A 15,908-nucleotide genomic window follows, 5' to 3' on the forward strand; every position below is an offset into this window, starting at 1 on the left:
CCTCCAACCCCTCGTACCTCCCCTTTTACTGAATGCATGGGAAGGCAATAACGCATTCTCTGTCAATCGAAAATGCAACTTGTGCGACCTCTCGCATGCTTGCTCGGCTCCTGCCTAAGATTCGAGCAGGTGTATGATAAAGCAAACTTGTTGTTTCTTATTAAAATTGCAATGAGTACATCAAAAGGAATTTCCAATCATCTGTAATGGTAACGCCATGTATACTTATGTGAAGTATTGAAGGACAATCCGCTGAGGAAAATCTAGCCTTTCGAGTGGCTTCATTTTAGAGGTTAATCAATAAGACTCTCATATCAGAGTAAATAAACCAAGGCTGAATCAATAAGACTCTCATATCTGCCATCAGTTGTTTGTCAAGAGTGGAACAGCAGCGGCCTTAGCAAATGTAATATTGTAGTTTGTGGAGAGCTGAAGTACATTTAGTAGCAAGCTGTCATACTGTCTCTTTTTTTTTTTTTTTTTTTTTTGACACTACATAAAGTGACATGATCGTTTTGACACAGTAAAATAAACAGTTCTTAAAGTATGCTGTAGAATGACCAAGTATGTCTGATTGGTTGAGACATTTGTTGATTTTAGGTTAGACTCTACTGCCAGAATCCCACACACGCTGTGATGAACTGCATGCTGGGATTGGGCATCTGTGGAACTTGGCTGAGGGTGAAGGCTGCTGTGATGCCACTAGCGAGAAAAAAATGCTATGGACAGACATGTCAGTTAGCCTATTCTAACCTTCATTATGTACAAAGCAAGTAAATAATGGCTGATTTTGTGTGTGAACTATCCCTTTAAGTAAAGTTAACAAATTGAAAGTGATGACACTTTTTCTGTGTGTGTGTGTGTGTGTCATCTTCCAGGTCAGTTCCTCCTACAGTTGCAGAAAGAAAATCCCTTCTAGCCATAAATGTTACTTGGGAAATTGTATTCTTGCACTTGCTATCTCTTTCCTGGGAATTGTTCTGTATTTGCTCTTTCTGCAACTGCTCTACTGAGACCAGTTTATTGTTTATTGTTTTCATTTGTGGTTTTTCTGCCTTTGAAAGCATCCAGATCGCACTGCCAAAAGCGTCCATGCCCTGTGTCCACAGCCACCAGCCATGAGTCTGCCACAAACCACTGACCCCCCTCCAGCCCCCTTCTCCACCCATCACACCCTCCAATTACAGGGCTGCATCCCAAGCTTGGCATTCCATCCATGCAGCACTGCACCTCCTCACCCTTCTGCCTGTCCATCCAAAAAAGCACACAGAGATGTGACAGCGGGAGCCAAAACAGCTCCTCATGCGTACACACACATCCAAACCAGCTCTGCATGTGAAAACTAATCTAAAATTACAGGACAAAACTGTAATAAGCTTAACATACAGACAAATTAAAACTCCACCAATAATTTCTCTTGGTTACATATAATCATATGTATAATTGTATGCATGTCACTGCAGTGCAATTGAGAATTTAGAAAGCTTAAAGTAAACCTTCCATCACTATTGAACTTGATGCATTTAGTTTGTTTGTTAGTTGTTTTGTTAAAATTCCTTCATCAAATAGTAATTGAATACTGCTGTGCACACTTTTGAAATAAGTTAATGCCAGTTCAATTGAAGTCTTGCCAATTTGAAAGTTGATACATAGAATGACAGATGTTAAGAAACAAAAAATTCTCAAAAAAAAAAAAAATGTTTGAAAAAAGGGAGGGCTTGGATAAAAGTAAGTGCAGATATACAATACAATATATAAAAACGTGTTTTATTGACTTTTTTGAGACAGAAAAAGGGCAATATTGTGTGCATAATGATCACTGATCTCACTGCTAATATTCTACCATAATTATACTTGCATTGATTAAAGCAAATTGGACACCAATTATAATTTGTTTATTTCTGCACTCATAAATGCCTAAATGAACAAACAACACTTCACAACATGTTAGAAAGAAAATTACATTACAGACATTAGAGGTCACTCCTTGGGTTTCTTTAGTGGATAAATGTTTACAGCAAATAAATGACAACAGCATAAATAAAATTGGAGGGGAAATGACACTGTGTAATGCAGACACTGATCTGTGGCAGCAGAACTAATTTCAAATATGTCAAGCTTGAAATTACTACACAGACTCTGCCAAAAATATGGATGTTTGTTTACAATCCATATCAGTGGGGGATATCTAGGTTTAGTGAGTAAATACAGGGGTTGGGATGAAGCATGTTAATTAGTACTTGAGTCTTGTGCGCCTTTGCAAATGACCCACAAGGCTTGATAAAACAACTTTTATTTATTTATTTATTACTATCACGAGTTGTTCTCATCCCCACCTGTCTGGAGACTCATAACATACTCATAACTGATTTTGTGATGTAACTTGTGAGCTTGAAGAATAATCTGAATGGTGGCTTGCTGCTGCCTGGCTAAAACGAATCCAGTTCAAGTGCTTCAAAAGCATCTGTGAAAAACTGTAATATAGGGCAAGTACTTTTGGAAACCTTTGACCCAGAAGTCAAACATTATAGTTTTCTTATGCAAACTTTTAGCTAGAATCAACTCGCAGTAGCAAAGAGGTTTTAAATTCCAACGTAAGTGCTTTGCATCTCATTTGAGAAGGTCTCTTGTTAAATGTCAATGCATGCAGACGTGACCCCTCAGGGTCTCGTAGATATTTTCAAACTCTTTAGATACAAAGTTTAAAAAAATCCTCTAGCTGATAAGCATTTGGAAAATGTAGCAAATTTGGAGCTAAATAAAAACAACAAAATATAACTGAGTATTGGAAATACAATGAATTGGAACAATGAACTCTCACATCTAAGGCATCTATGTTGTTAAGATTAAAACTGTCTCTAAGAAACAAACTAATCTATTTACAGGAATAAACAAATAATATAATTTTGTTTGCTTCAAGCTGGGTCAAAATTAGTTAATTTCTACCACTCCCCAAGGACAAAAACATTTGAACACTAGCAAAATGTACTGGTTGTAAAAGACTCGTGACTTTGTGAGGTTCAAGGACTACTTGGATGATTGACCTACAGACATCCTCCTGTGTTGTTCCTCTCCATCCTTCTCACCCCCATCTGTAGTTATTTACAAAGCTTTTTTCTTCACTTTATCAGTTGGTATTTTGCTCTTTTATCCTTCACGGGGAGCCTGCTGTCAGTAATGGAAGTTGAGACAGAGTCCTGTTAGCCAAAGATTGCATCTTGTTTACTTGGAGGTGTTGACCCCAGTTGGCCGACAGACCGTGTGTTGAGATCCGATGCCGTGTGTTCGAGGATGCACAGCATGTGTGTGGGGGCAGGAATGAAAGGGCAGGGTGGTTGGAGGTGTGGGGAGTCTTGCCTCAGCACTTTCCAGGTAAACTTCTAACTTTAACACCCTACAGTTGAGAGAAAGAACGCCCGGAAGAACATCCATCCCCCCTCATCCTCCTCCCAGCTGCATTCTCTTTGAAAAGCACCTCCAAAACACTGGGAAACAAAGAGAAAATGTGTGTAAAAGAGAAAAGTTTTGTACTCCAAGAGCACCATTTCCTTTCAATTTTTCTTCCTTCCTCTTGTGTTTTTTTTTTTTTTTGTCACATTGTGCTTTTTTTGGTGCCAAGGACTGAAGGATTGGTGGCAGGAACACTGCAGGTGCATGGGGCCCCCAGGGACTTTTCCCTAAACGCCAGCCAGACAAACAGGGGGACATGTTCCCCCGCACAGCGTCTCAATGGGATTGGAGCATTTGCGCTGTGTTCAATCACAGCTCATTCCAGAACGATTTTACCGTTTTTCAACGCATCCCTGAAGTAATGGGAACAAAACCCTGGAGACTCTGTCATCATGGACCCAGAAGACTTGCAGTATTCTAAAACGCAGACACCCGCACAGCAATAAGAGAATTGCACAATTAAAGTCTGCACTTTCCAATGTTAACGCCAACTTTTTTGATAACGTGAGCGAGAATACTTTATGCTAAACGACTCTCACGTCTATGGAATTCTGAAATGTGGTGATATACAGCACTTTAAGCCATTTTATACAGAGAGTGGACACGTTCTAGCATAATTCTGTTATTCACCTCGTAGCCTCAAGCCCACAGCTGCACTAGCTCGGAGAGCGAAAGCCTGGGTATTACACTGTAGAGAATCATCCATCCACAATATTTATTCACACAGAAATGGCTGTGATGATTACTTGTTTTTTTATACTCTAATGATTAGTGTGTTTATATGGAGGAACCCCCACCTCTCTTCCTTTCAGCTCATGCTGTTCCTCCTTCCTCTTTTTGTCTTCTGAGTTGTCTAAAAGCTTACATTCAGAAATTCATATTAACCCCTTGCCAAGAGCAGATCAAGTACTGCATATTTGTCCTAATGTCCAATGCACTATCTGACCCATGCTGCCCAAAACATCACACACCCTTCCACTCAGGTTCATCCAGGCATGGATAAGGGATAAGAGGCTTTAGCTTCAATCATATAGCTTCTTTCTGTACTACTGGATTCTCATATCAATTTCAAACAAATCTGAATAATACAGAGATAGTTAACAAAATTAAGACATTATTTTATTTTTCTTCAGGCTCACTTTTCTGAATCTTAAAGCTACAAATCTTAAAGTGTCATTTGATATTTTAAACTACTAGAAGTAATCCTTTTGTAAGCTGATTCCCCTGAAAAGTGTAAACACTGAGGTGCCATCAAAACATTGCTGTGTTTGTTTGAGAAGCCCTACCAGCCCAACATAGCAACACTGGCTCAACCAATGGTGTGAGTCTGGGGTGGGGCCATCCATTATTGTTACCAATGGGATATTAGGAAAAGTGTTTAGGATACCTGCTTTAAGGTTTCTTGCTTTGCATTCCAATGGTGTAGAAACGATACACTTCAGCTGAAATAAATTTGAAAATCATCTGACAGATATGATGACACAGTATGTATCACACAAGGCATTCACATAAGATCATTTGTTATTTTAGTGCAAATGTTTGAACTTAATCGGTGGTGTGCATACAGTATGTCTTAGATCTGCAACTGTTGAAAGACAATTACTTCTTAATTTTTAGTGATATTATTTTGATACGCTCAAAAAACGAAGAGTCAACCACTGCAACGTGTTATTAGTTCTATGCCATCTCAAACAAGCTCCTTTTCTTGTAGTTATTTAATCTTCATATGAACTTCTGTCACTTCTAGTAACGACTGTTTCTTTTTGTTTGACTCTACTAAATGAGTTCAAACAAAGACATGCCTGTCAAGGAGAGGGATTTATACACATAATTTATTCAAATTTATCGAGTTTATAATCTATTGAGCATTTTTTATACATTAATCATTTAGTTTATTATGATTTTCAATTAACAGAAACATAATTATAAACAGTGACTTGTAACTAGTTAAAATACCACATATATATATATATATATATATATATATATATATATATATATATATATATATATATATATATATATATATATATATATATATATATATATATATATATATATATATATACACAGTTATGTTTAACCACTGGTATCAAACCATTTTTTGTATCTTTCAGGGAGTCCAGAACAGCTATTTTGGGACTCCCAATTTACAGGTTTGAGTTTCACTCCAAAAGAGCAGGATTCTGATCTAGCACATATTGTGACAGGCAAGGTCCCGCACTGTCTTTCCCTGTTAGGGGGCTCCCCCTCCCTGGCACACCGTTTTGGCACGAGCACCACCTCTGCCAGCTGGGCAGCAACTGTGAAGCCAACCTTTAGCTAAGGGACAGGTGGCCAGTCAGAGCCCTTGGACTGTCTTTACAACCCACGGTCCCGTCAAAATCACAGCAAACTCGAGACTGGCTAGGAAAATTTTCGTAATACATAAAACTAATATATCCAAATCCCATTTACTCTCAAAGTACTTATAGTCTCAGTAGTTAATTCTCATAAGCTGTTCTGTTGAGATCTATGTGTGTGTGTGTTCGCTATCACCTGTTCTGTGTCTCATCTCTGTCCAAGCTGGCACAAATTCAGGTGGCTGGCATGGGTCCATATGCCAGCGTGTGCTCTCAGCCCTCTGACCTACCTTCAGAACATCTATTACATCAGAGAGGTGGAGAGGCAGAGGTGCGGAAAGATGAGAGAAGGAGAGGAAGAGACAAATGTACAGACTCCAAGAAGCTTGTAAATTCGTAAAAGTGTCCAGAGGCAGCTGTGGCTCTCAAAACAGTAGGAAACTTCAAGAGTGGAAGTCTTTATCACAGAGATTAAAATTATACTAGAGTTTTCTACCCCAACATTTAATAAGACTTACCCTCCAATAACAACCTTTTTATCTTCCTTACAGCAGCAGAGGCCTTGTAGGTACCCGAAGAAACTTGTCTTGACATGAGAGAGATCAGGTTAATACCTAGCATGCCCCACTCCCCGTTCTCTATTTCTGTCTCGCTCTGTTGAACGTTCAGTGATTTCACACCTCGGCAACACTACCGTGGACACAATTACTGGAGCGGCAGCCCCTGCACAACCTAGCAATACTCAACCCATTCTCACTCCAAAGGCGTCAAAAACCGAAGCATGGTCAAGTGCCCCTAGCGTCACTTTTATGACGCCAAATGTGCCTCTCGGCGTCGAATATCGAAGCACTACGACCTTCATTGCTTTCAATGGGAAACTTTTGGCGTCAGAATTCGACACGAGGACATGAGATGTTTATCGCTATGAAATCACGTTCAAGAAGTCTCATTCAGCACACATCGCGATACTTGCTATCAGTGACAGTTCCACAGTTTGGGTGAGTAGTCGTATATACGCTCTTTTAATGCCTTTTATAAAATGTATTCTGTCTTATTTATTAATCAAATTAGTGCCATATGTTTAATCGCTGTATTATATCGGTCATCCGCGGCTGTCTTTGAGTTTCATTGCGTTTAAATAAATGAACACAGCTGCTAATTAGTCTGATTAAACTCTATCTGTCACGTGACGTGCCATAGACCTTCGATCCGTTTTATATTATTATTAATTTCAGGATCAATGATGTAAGTTGTATTTGTAGAAAAATCATGGTAATCACGACACTTACAATAGTAATAAATGAAATGTGAAGTTAAAACACAGTAAACAGGACATTAGTAACTGTAACTGTAGTTTTACTATGGTATATTAATAATCAATACAACAATACAATAATCACCAAACCAGCTATGTTTGTATCACTATAATGTTAGTGTTTTTATGTGCTTTTATACGACAGATATCACAGTAATCATATGTTCTGTACCATGCTTTTAATACCTTTTAATGTAAATCCAAAAAAAAAAAAAAATCCAATTAAAAATAAATAATAAAACATGCATTTTTCCATCTTGCAGTTCTTTCATATCAGTTTATATATATATATATATATATATATATATATATATATATATATATATATATATATATATATATATATAAATATTTTGCTCACAGATCATTATTAACATTCTGTATATAATTCAATTTTATTTACTCTCCCCTTTTTATTATTTTTATTTTTATTTTTAGCTGAAAAGACATAAAGGCAGTCAGCCCAGTGGTGTTTCTGGAGAGGGATTCCTTCAGAAATGGAGAAGACAGAAAGCTGCGGAGGCAGATATTTGCAGCAGTAAGTCTGTGATAGTTTGTCCCTTTTATCAAACATTCCTGCTGTTATAATTTGTACAGCATTTGTTGTTTCTTAAACTGTTGCACTGTCCAAATACCCACACTTGCCATCTTTGCACTTGACCACTTGATTACTTATTTGAAGTCTTTCCTGTATTTGGCCTAGTGTTCGAGTGAGCATGATAACCACAAGTGTGTGTCGAACTTTTCATGACCTGATGACTGTGTTTCCCAATCCTGATCCTGGAGAACCCCAGCACTGCACGGTTTTGGTGTCTCTCTTATCTGCCTTGGAGTCTTCACTGATGAGCTGATGAGTTGAATCAGGTGTGTTTGATCAGGGAGACATCTCAAATGTGCAGTGTTGGGGTTCTCCAGGACCAGGATTGGGAGCCACTGCCTTATGGGACACTTATGTGTTTACAGAGATTTTTAATAACTAATTATCAATATTTCACATACTGTACATTGGACAGCTTCCCATGACCTCTTGTGAGATCTCGGCAAAAAGTCTGACGATTTATTCCAAAACATGATGCATGATGGGATACACTAAGCTTTGTATAGCGCTCCGGAGCAGTATTGGAGAGGTTTAGTGTGTGTTAAGGACGCTGTGCTTTGGCATTATTAAGACCGGGGACAGTCTCGTTCACACACTGTCACGTACACACACTCTCAAGTTTTTACAGAGGCTGCTTTTATGGTCTAAACAAAACACAGTGTAATGTATAAGTTGAATGTAATTTAATATTTCCTTCCTTTCTGTCTTACAGGATTGTTTGAGGATAACGCTGTAGCTCCATCATGCACAAGGACTCACCTCGTTTACTCTTTATCACCCACACACACAGAAATGGTCCCTGGATCAGTGATTAGACTTTGCAGTGGTTTGATTTTTGCAGAAGATGTAACTTTGTTTTAATTATAAGCTCATAATGAATACATTACAGAACCAGTGATGAAAACAATAGTTAAAAAAAGCGCTCCATATTAAAAATATATTGCACACTTGACATGCATGTCTTCATGGTGTTTTTTTGTGAGTTTGAAACATTTACATTGTGTTGTATAACATTTTGGTCACAACACTTTTTCCAGTGTTCTCTGAAAGACATACTGTATTTACTGTTTTGTTTTTTAATAAAAGCATTTTCATTTGCATACTGAAAATAGTTAATGTTTACAACATAACTGCCTTTTTATTCTTTATGGTGGCAAAAACGAGCTTGGTGACAGAGGATGCAGTGTAGTAATTTGGGCATGTTGTCTTTAAATGAGTTTGACATATCAATAAATAATGGAAGATCCTTACAAAAATATGCATGTTTATTATGCTTTATGTATTTATTTGTTCATTCATTCATTCATTTATAATTTCAGTTTTTATTCCTAGAGTTCAAATGGTAGAGAATGGTAAATCACAGAAACACAAATGTGAACAATTTTAACTTTAAAACACAATTTAATATACAATGTAAATTTTAGAAGCACATCATTTGATTAGTAAATATATTTGTCTTTGGTCAAAAAAAAAAATACAAATCTTAAAAATGTGTCTTATATTTATTATAGAGGAATCTGTCTGTTGGATACAACTGCGACTGCTGGGCATGTGCACATCAATATTGCCCAATGTTTGTCAAGCTGAACAACGGAGGAAGGTGAAGACGTTAATAAAACCGAATCTAATAAGTAGCAAGCTTAATCTATTGTTAACCGAATCTATCCCTTCAGCCGAAAAACGAAAGACGTCGGTCATACATGGATAAGGAAGTGTGTCGCTGCTGCTCAGCTTTGATGTCATTGGCTAAGAATTTTCAGGACAGTCTGTGGTTGGACTATCTTTTAACCCATATTAAACAGCGCATCATGTAAAAAAGTATGTTTTGTTGCTATCATCACATTAGTAATATATTAAGTCAACAATGAAGTGTTGCTATCTTGACAAAAATGACATCTTTAGCGAGATCCTAATCCTAACCCTAAGCATAACTTCAATGAACTACAAAAAACAGCCCCCTAGTGTTGCCTTTGCATAGATAGAACGACGGAGGCTTGTGGGTAATGTAGTTTAAAACTTTTTATTAACGAAACGAAATAAATTATTTATTTTAAGGAAAACTGGATATCTAAATATGTTTATTGTGCAAACCTCTATGATATATTTGAGAGGCAGGCTGAAATGTGGTATTTTACAGTGAGCAATATTTAAAATGCCTTTATGTCAGCTTTCCATTTATTTCTGAAAACTGAGCTCAACATTATTTTATCAGCATAGCATAAGTAATAATCCTGCCCATTTTCTCTTCGATATGTTAATTGGACTCTGATTTACAGCCATTTGAAATGTACAGTTTTGGGCTCTTCCGGGGGGTGCTACTGGGCCCCTGGGGGTAGAAGGGCAGTAAAACCTACATATATGTATTCTACTCATCATGGACAACAAACTGAGCTGAGTCACATTTATATCTGACAGTTTTCACAGTCCTCTGTTTTCTATTCTATTCATCATGACTATTATACCTTTTGACAGGACATTGTGAGGCCATCTGATGAAACATTGAAAAATTAGAAAGAAATTATTTAATAATGAAAATAATAGATTATTTATTTGATTTTTGAAGTATATGGCAAGAAATATAATGGATGAACCTGCAACAACTTGCCTTTATCTATTCCCCACCTGTAAAGCAGTAATCAAGGACAATGTATACACATTGTGATACTTCACTATTACACAAGGACAAATTCATGCAGTGCTAAGAATATTAATTTATATATATATATATATATATATATATATATATATATATATATATATATATATATATATAACTATTTAGCAAAAATCAGTGTAAAATGTCCTCCTCACCCCCGTATCTTGCTCCTCGGGTGCTGGACATCATGTGTGTGCTCTTGGTTTTAATGCAGTACAAGATCCCATTGATCATTCCTGCTACATTCTCAGTTATCCCTCAAGTGTTTGTAACAATAAAGCCCATGGCACCATCTTGTAATGCAGAATAGTTAATCTCGTAACTCCCTTTATTTCACTAAAAAAATTGCATATTTGTTACTAAAATATAAAAAAATTACTTTCTGGTGTACTGATGTCCCAGATGTTATTAATCTGATCAAAAATGTTTATGTCTTAAATAAAAAAATAATCCCAATAATTAATATGTAGTTTTTCCAAGTCTAAAATAAACACATATCAGCCTACCTAGTAAAATTATGTATTTAACAAGAATCTTCAGAACACAATATTCACCATTTTCATTTTATTGAAGCATAGACTATAAAGTTGATAAAGTAGCATCAAGACGAATAAGATTCAATGAAAATAATTATCATCAAAAATACATTAACCTCATATATAAATCAGTTCACACAGATGAGTGATGAAATGTCCTTAAAAGTCACACAGTCCCATCCAGTCAACTGTGATACAGATCATGTGATACATATAAGACATGAGATACTGTTCCAGAAAATAATGATTCCCATCATCACATCTAAACTGGTTTCATCTCCCCATCGTGTTCTTCTTCTCTCGTGTCTGGAAACAGTTTGTGGTTGATATCCAGCACTGATGTGGTGTAGCTTCTCTCAGCCAGAGGATCTCTCAGTCCTAACATCCCAGACCTGGTCAAAGTGAAACAAACAATCCAGATGAAGTTGTTTAATGGACAGAGAGCTCAGCTTATGTTCTGTGTGATTTTAGCAGTGTGAGCAACTATGACCCTTGTAGTACTGTACACTTACCATTCTTCAAGCTGTTTTGAGATCTTTTGAGAAGCTTTTTCTCTGAAGAGAATTTAGCACATCCTCTTCTTTCACTCCTTTCAAGAGCATCACTTGGTCAAAACCCCTCATTTGGCTGATGAGATCATCTGTACAAATTAAAATACTGCAATAAAAATTAAAGAATTAAGAAAAAGTTACAGAGGCAAAGGTCTTGCTCATGAGACTGCATTAGCATGTGTAGTTCTCATAGACTCTAGAATTCATCTATTGTTGCAGTAAATGTGTTTTCTTCCTCTAGAATCTTTCTCCAAAGTTCCTGACTTCTCTCACAAATGTGTTTTAGTCTGTGCAGTGTAAGGCCTGGCTTCAAACCAATCCACTATCAATTCACAATTTATAACATAACATTTAGAAAACAATGAAATAATGTACATTGGTGTTTATATCAACTAAACCAATTTCATGATACTTGTCTACTTTTAAAACAGGTGGTGTGTTTTTAAAAACATAATATTAAAAATGTCCAGTCACACTTTGCTAACATGCTGTAATTGTAATAGTATAAAACGAAATCAAGGCTGACATGACCAGTTCTGTGAGAGATCATCATAAAATGTTGTAGAACACAGCATTGCTTCAACACACACATACCAGAGGACTTCTGTTTGTTTGGGCTCAAGATGGCCATCTTCATTCCTCATCCTGAGCAAATCATTTCCTTGGTCTTCCTTCTCTTCTGTGAAACAAGATAATCTCTACTTACTCTGTGTGCAATTAATATTGCTCATTAAACATAATTAAGTTAATTTAAAGTAAGATTCAGACCAGAGCATTTGAGGAGTAAATGTTGATTAAAAAATATTCTAAACTAATGTACCTGGGAAGAGCTGATCATGGCAAGATTCGCTGAGACTCAGTAATAGCTCTTTTAGTTTTTAGGAAGGTTTGTGAGGGTTGGCTCTTGAGTGAGTTGTTGAGCTTGATATTTTAGACCTGAAAAAGAAGAACAGCATTAGGATTATCTGCAAAAAATCCTGTAAGACAGAAAGAAGGAAATATTATTAATTACGTGCAACTTGTACATTACACCTCTGTAAAGATGCAGTATAATTAAAAGTTAAATGCATCCATTATTGAAAGCAAGTAATTAATAGCAAGCTATAGTCATATGAATTCTTTTGATAGTGTCAGATGAGGCTGTCCTGGGGCTTGTACAATATCATACAAGTGTTAAACTGGATTATTAAGACTGTGATGTGTTTAGGGATCATTTTTAAGACTTTGACCCTGTCCAGATACCCACACTTGCAGTCTTGGCCACTTGAGAGTGTGTGTACGTGACAGTGTGTGAACGAGACTGTCCCCGGTCTTAATAATGCCAAAGCACAGCGTCCTTAACACACACTAAACCTCTCCAATACTGCTCCGTAGCGCTATACAAAGCTTAGAGTATCCCATCATGCATCATGTTTTGGAATAAATCGTCAGACTTTTTGCCGAGATCTCACAAGAGGTCATGGGAAGCTGTCCAATGTACAGTATGTGAAATATTGATAATTAGTTATTAAAAATCTCTGTAAACACATAAGTGTCCCATAAGGCAGTGGCTCCCAATCCTGGTCCTGGAGAACCCCAACACTGCACATTTGAGATGTCTCCCTGATCAAACACACCTGATTCAACTCATCAGCTCATCAGTGAAGACTCCAAGGCAGATAAGAGAGACACCAAAACCGTGCAGTGCTGGGGTTCTCCAGGATCAGGATTGGGAAACACAGTCATCAGGTCATGAAAAGTTCGACACACACTTGTGGTTATCATGCTCACTCGAACACTAGGCCAAATACAGGAAAGACTTCAAATAAGTAATCAAGTGGTCAAGTGCAAAGATGGCAAGTGTGGGTATTTGGACAGTGCAACAGTTTAAGAAACAACAAATGCTGTACAAATTATAACAGCAGGAATGTTTGATAAAAGGGACAAACTATCACAGACTTACTGCTGCAAATATCTGCCTCCGCAGCTTTCTGTCTTCTCCATTTCTGAAGGAATCCCTCTCCAGAAACACCACTGGGCTGACTGCCTTTATGTCTTTTCAGCTAAAAATAAAAATAAAAATAATAAAAAGGGGAGAGTAAATAAAATTGAATTATATACAGAATGTTAATAATGATCTGTGAGCAAAATATTTATATATATATATATATATATATAAACTGATATGAAAGAACTGCAAGATGGAAAAATGCATGTTTTATTATTTATTTTTAATTGGATTTTTTTTTTTTTTTTGGATTTACATTAAAAGGTATTAAAAGCATGGTACAGAACATATGATTACTGTGATATCTGTCGTATAAAAGCACATAAAAACACTAACATTATAGTGATACAAACATAGCTGGTTTGGTGATTATTGTATTGTTGTATTGATTATTAATATACCATAGTAAAACTACAGTTACAGTTACTAATGTCCTGTTTACTGTGTTTTAACTTCACATTTCATTTATTACTATTGTAAGTGTCGTGATTACCATGATTTTACTACAAATACAACTTACATCATTGATCCTGAAATTAATAATAATATAAAACGGATCGAAGGTCTATGGCACTTCACGTGACAGATAGAGTTTAATCAGACTAATTAGCAGCTGTGTTCATTTATTTAAACGCAATGAAACTCAAAGACAGCCGCGGATGACCGATATAATACAGCGATTAAACATATGGCACTAATTTGATTAATAAATAAGACAGAATACATTTTATAAAAGGCATTAAAAGAGCGTATATACGACTACTCACCCAAACTGTGGAACTGTCACTGATAGCAAGTATCGCGATGTGTGCTGAATGAGACTTCTTGAACGTGATTTCATAGCGATAAACATCTCATGTCCTCGTGTCGAATTCTGACGCCAAAAGTTTCCCATTGAAAGCAATGAAGGTCGTAGTGCTTCGATATTCGACGCCGAGAGGCACATTTGGCGTCATAAAAGTGACGCTAGGGGCACTTGACCATGCTTCGGTTTTTGACGCCTTTGGAGTGAGAATGGGTTGCAATACTTGCTTTCTGACACGTGAAGATCACCTGCCCACAAGGCTTGGTTTTTTGGCTTCTGACGTCCAGGCATGGCACGTGGCATGCTCATTACCCAGTGTCCTCTGAGAACAGGTTTTGCGGTTAAACTCTACTGCTAATTCAGGCTCAGCAGCAAAGATCTGATTTGCACAAAACAACCTGACATAAAGGACTTTTTATTGTAATTTTTGATTAAAGTGCATGGAGGTCAATTATAGATTAACATTATTAAGCCTTTAACTTCAGTGTTTTCCACAATAAACATTGATTTGTCTTGCTCATCCATCCAAATTATGTAAATAAGAGTCAAGATAAAATTATAATGAGTTTAAACCAATTAAGAACACCTCAAAAAAAAAAAAAAAAAAACATTAAAATAAAAGGTTCAGGAGACTTCAAGGTATTTTTAAACATTATTTTTTGTATGGTTTATGAAGTACTTTACACTAATCAAATCTGCATTTTATTAAAACAAATAAAAAAATTAAGTTATGGAGCCAAATCAGCATGCAGTCTGCAAATTTATTAGATGAGGTGGAGTAATTTGTTTTAAATTTTTGTCTGACTATTCCTTCAAAGACAATTTAGACAATTTTGCATTTAAAACCATATAGCAATAATTATGAAGAAAAGTATGTATGCCAGCATTCTACAGCATATAATAGCAAGTGCTTCTTTGAGGATAAATGATAATAGCGGAAATGTTATCTGCTCATGGATGCTGCTTTTTTTCTCAAAGCAAAGGCTTCAAAGCTGACCTGCCGCTGAACAAAGAAATGGATAAAAATGGAAGCGAGGGGTAGGGGAGTGAACGGTGATGTTTTTTTATGTGGCCATGGGCCAGCTTTGCCTCGCCTCCTTTGAGTTCTGTCCTGACCCATGATCACCTTGAGTGGGACGGGGTCGCACGAGGGGGCTTGGTGAAGTACTGCTTAGTGCTTCTCTGTTTTTCTCTCTCCCTTTTTACCTATTTTTCTTTCTTGTATTCTTTTTTCTAAAGTGGCTTTTTCTCCTTGAAGGATTTCTCATGGCTACACTTACCTTTGGTTACGGACTGTTGTGTTGATGTAAGACCACACACAAACTTTCTCACTTTTTCCACACACACACACACACACACACACACACACACACACACACACACACACATATATATATATATATATATATATATATATATATATATATATATATATATATATATATATTTATTTATTATTTTCTCACTTACACCTTAAACCTGCTTGCTTAAGAAAATGTGTTTTCCAAGAAAACTAAATAACAGCTTACCGTATGCATAATTATCAGCTTTGACAATGTTACACCATATATTTATGGAAAAGTGCCCTTTAAATTCCTCATCTCAACTGCAAAAAAAAAAAAAAAAAAACACACTTTACATTAGTTGACTACACTGGTTAAAACATAC

The 15,908-nt window shown here is 36.5% G+C and overlaps 2 long non-coding RNA genes across 2 annotated transcripts; one reads left to right on the forward strand and one right to left on the reverse strand.

Annotated features, from left to right (window-relative positions):
- The first annotated feature begins 6,531 nt into the window (after window positions 1-6,531).
- LOC127971852 (uncharacterized) lies at window positions 6,532-8,950 on the forward strand. Its single transcript, XR_008156940.1, has 3 exons — window positions 6,532-6,790; window positions 7,546-7,645; window positions 8,418-8,950. It is a non-coding gene; the product is annotated as an uncharacterized LOC127971852 (long non-coding RNA).
- Window positions 8,951-10,910: 1,960 nt separating this feature from the next.
- On the reverse strand, window positions 10,911-14,405 carry LOC127971781 (uncharacterized). Its single transcript, XR_008156918.1, has 6 exons — window positions 14,203-14,405; window positions 13,391-13,490; window positions 12,269-12,384; window positions 12,043-12,127; window positions 11,410-11,537; window positions 10,911-11,289 (listed from the first exon to the last, which is right to left on the reverse strand). It is a non-coding gene; the product is annotated as an uncharacterized LOC127971781 (long non-coding RNA).
- Window positions 14,406-15,908: the final 1,503 nt, after the last annotated feature.

This window comes from Carassius gibelio, chromosome B14 (assembly GCF_023724105.1).
Source record: "Carassius gibelio isolate Cgi1373 ecotype wild population from Czech Republic chromosome B14, carGib1.2-hapl.c, whole genome shotgun sequence".
Classification (NCBI taxonomy): domain Eukaryota; kingdom Metazoa; phylum Chordata; class Actinopteri; order Cypriniformes; family Cyprinidae; genus Carassius; species Carassius gibelio.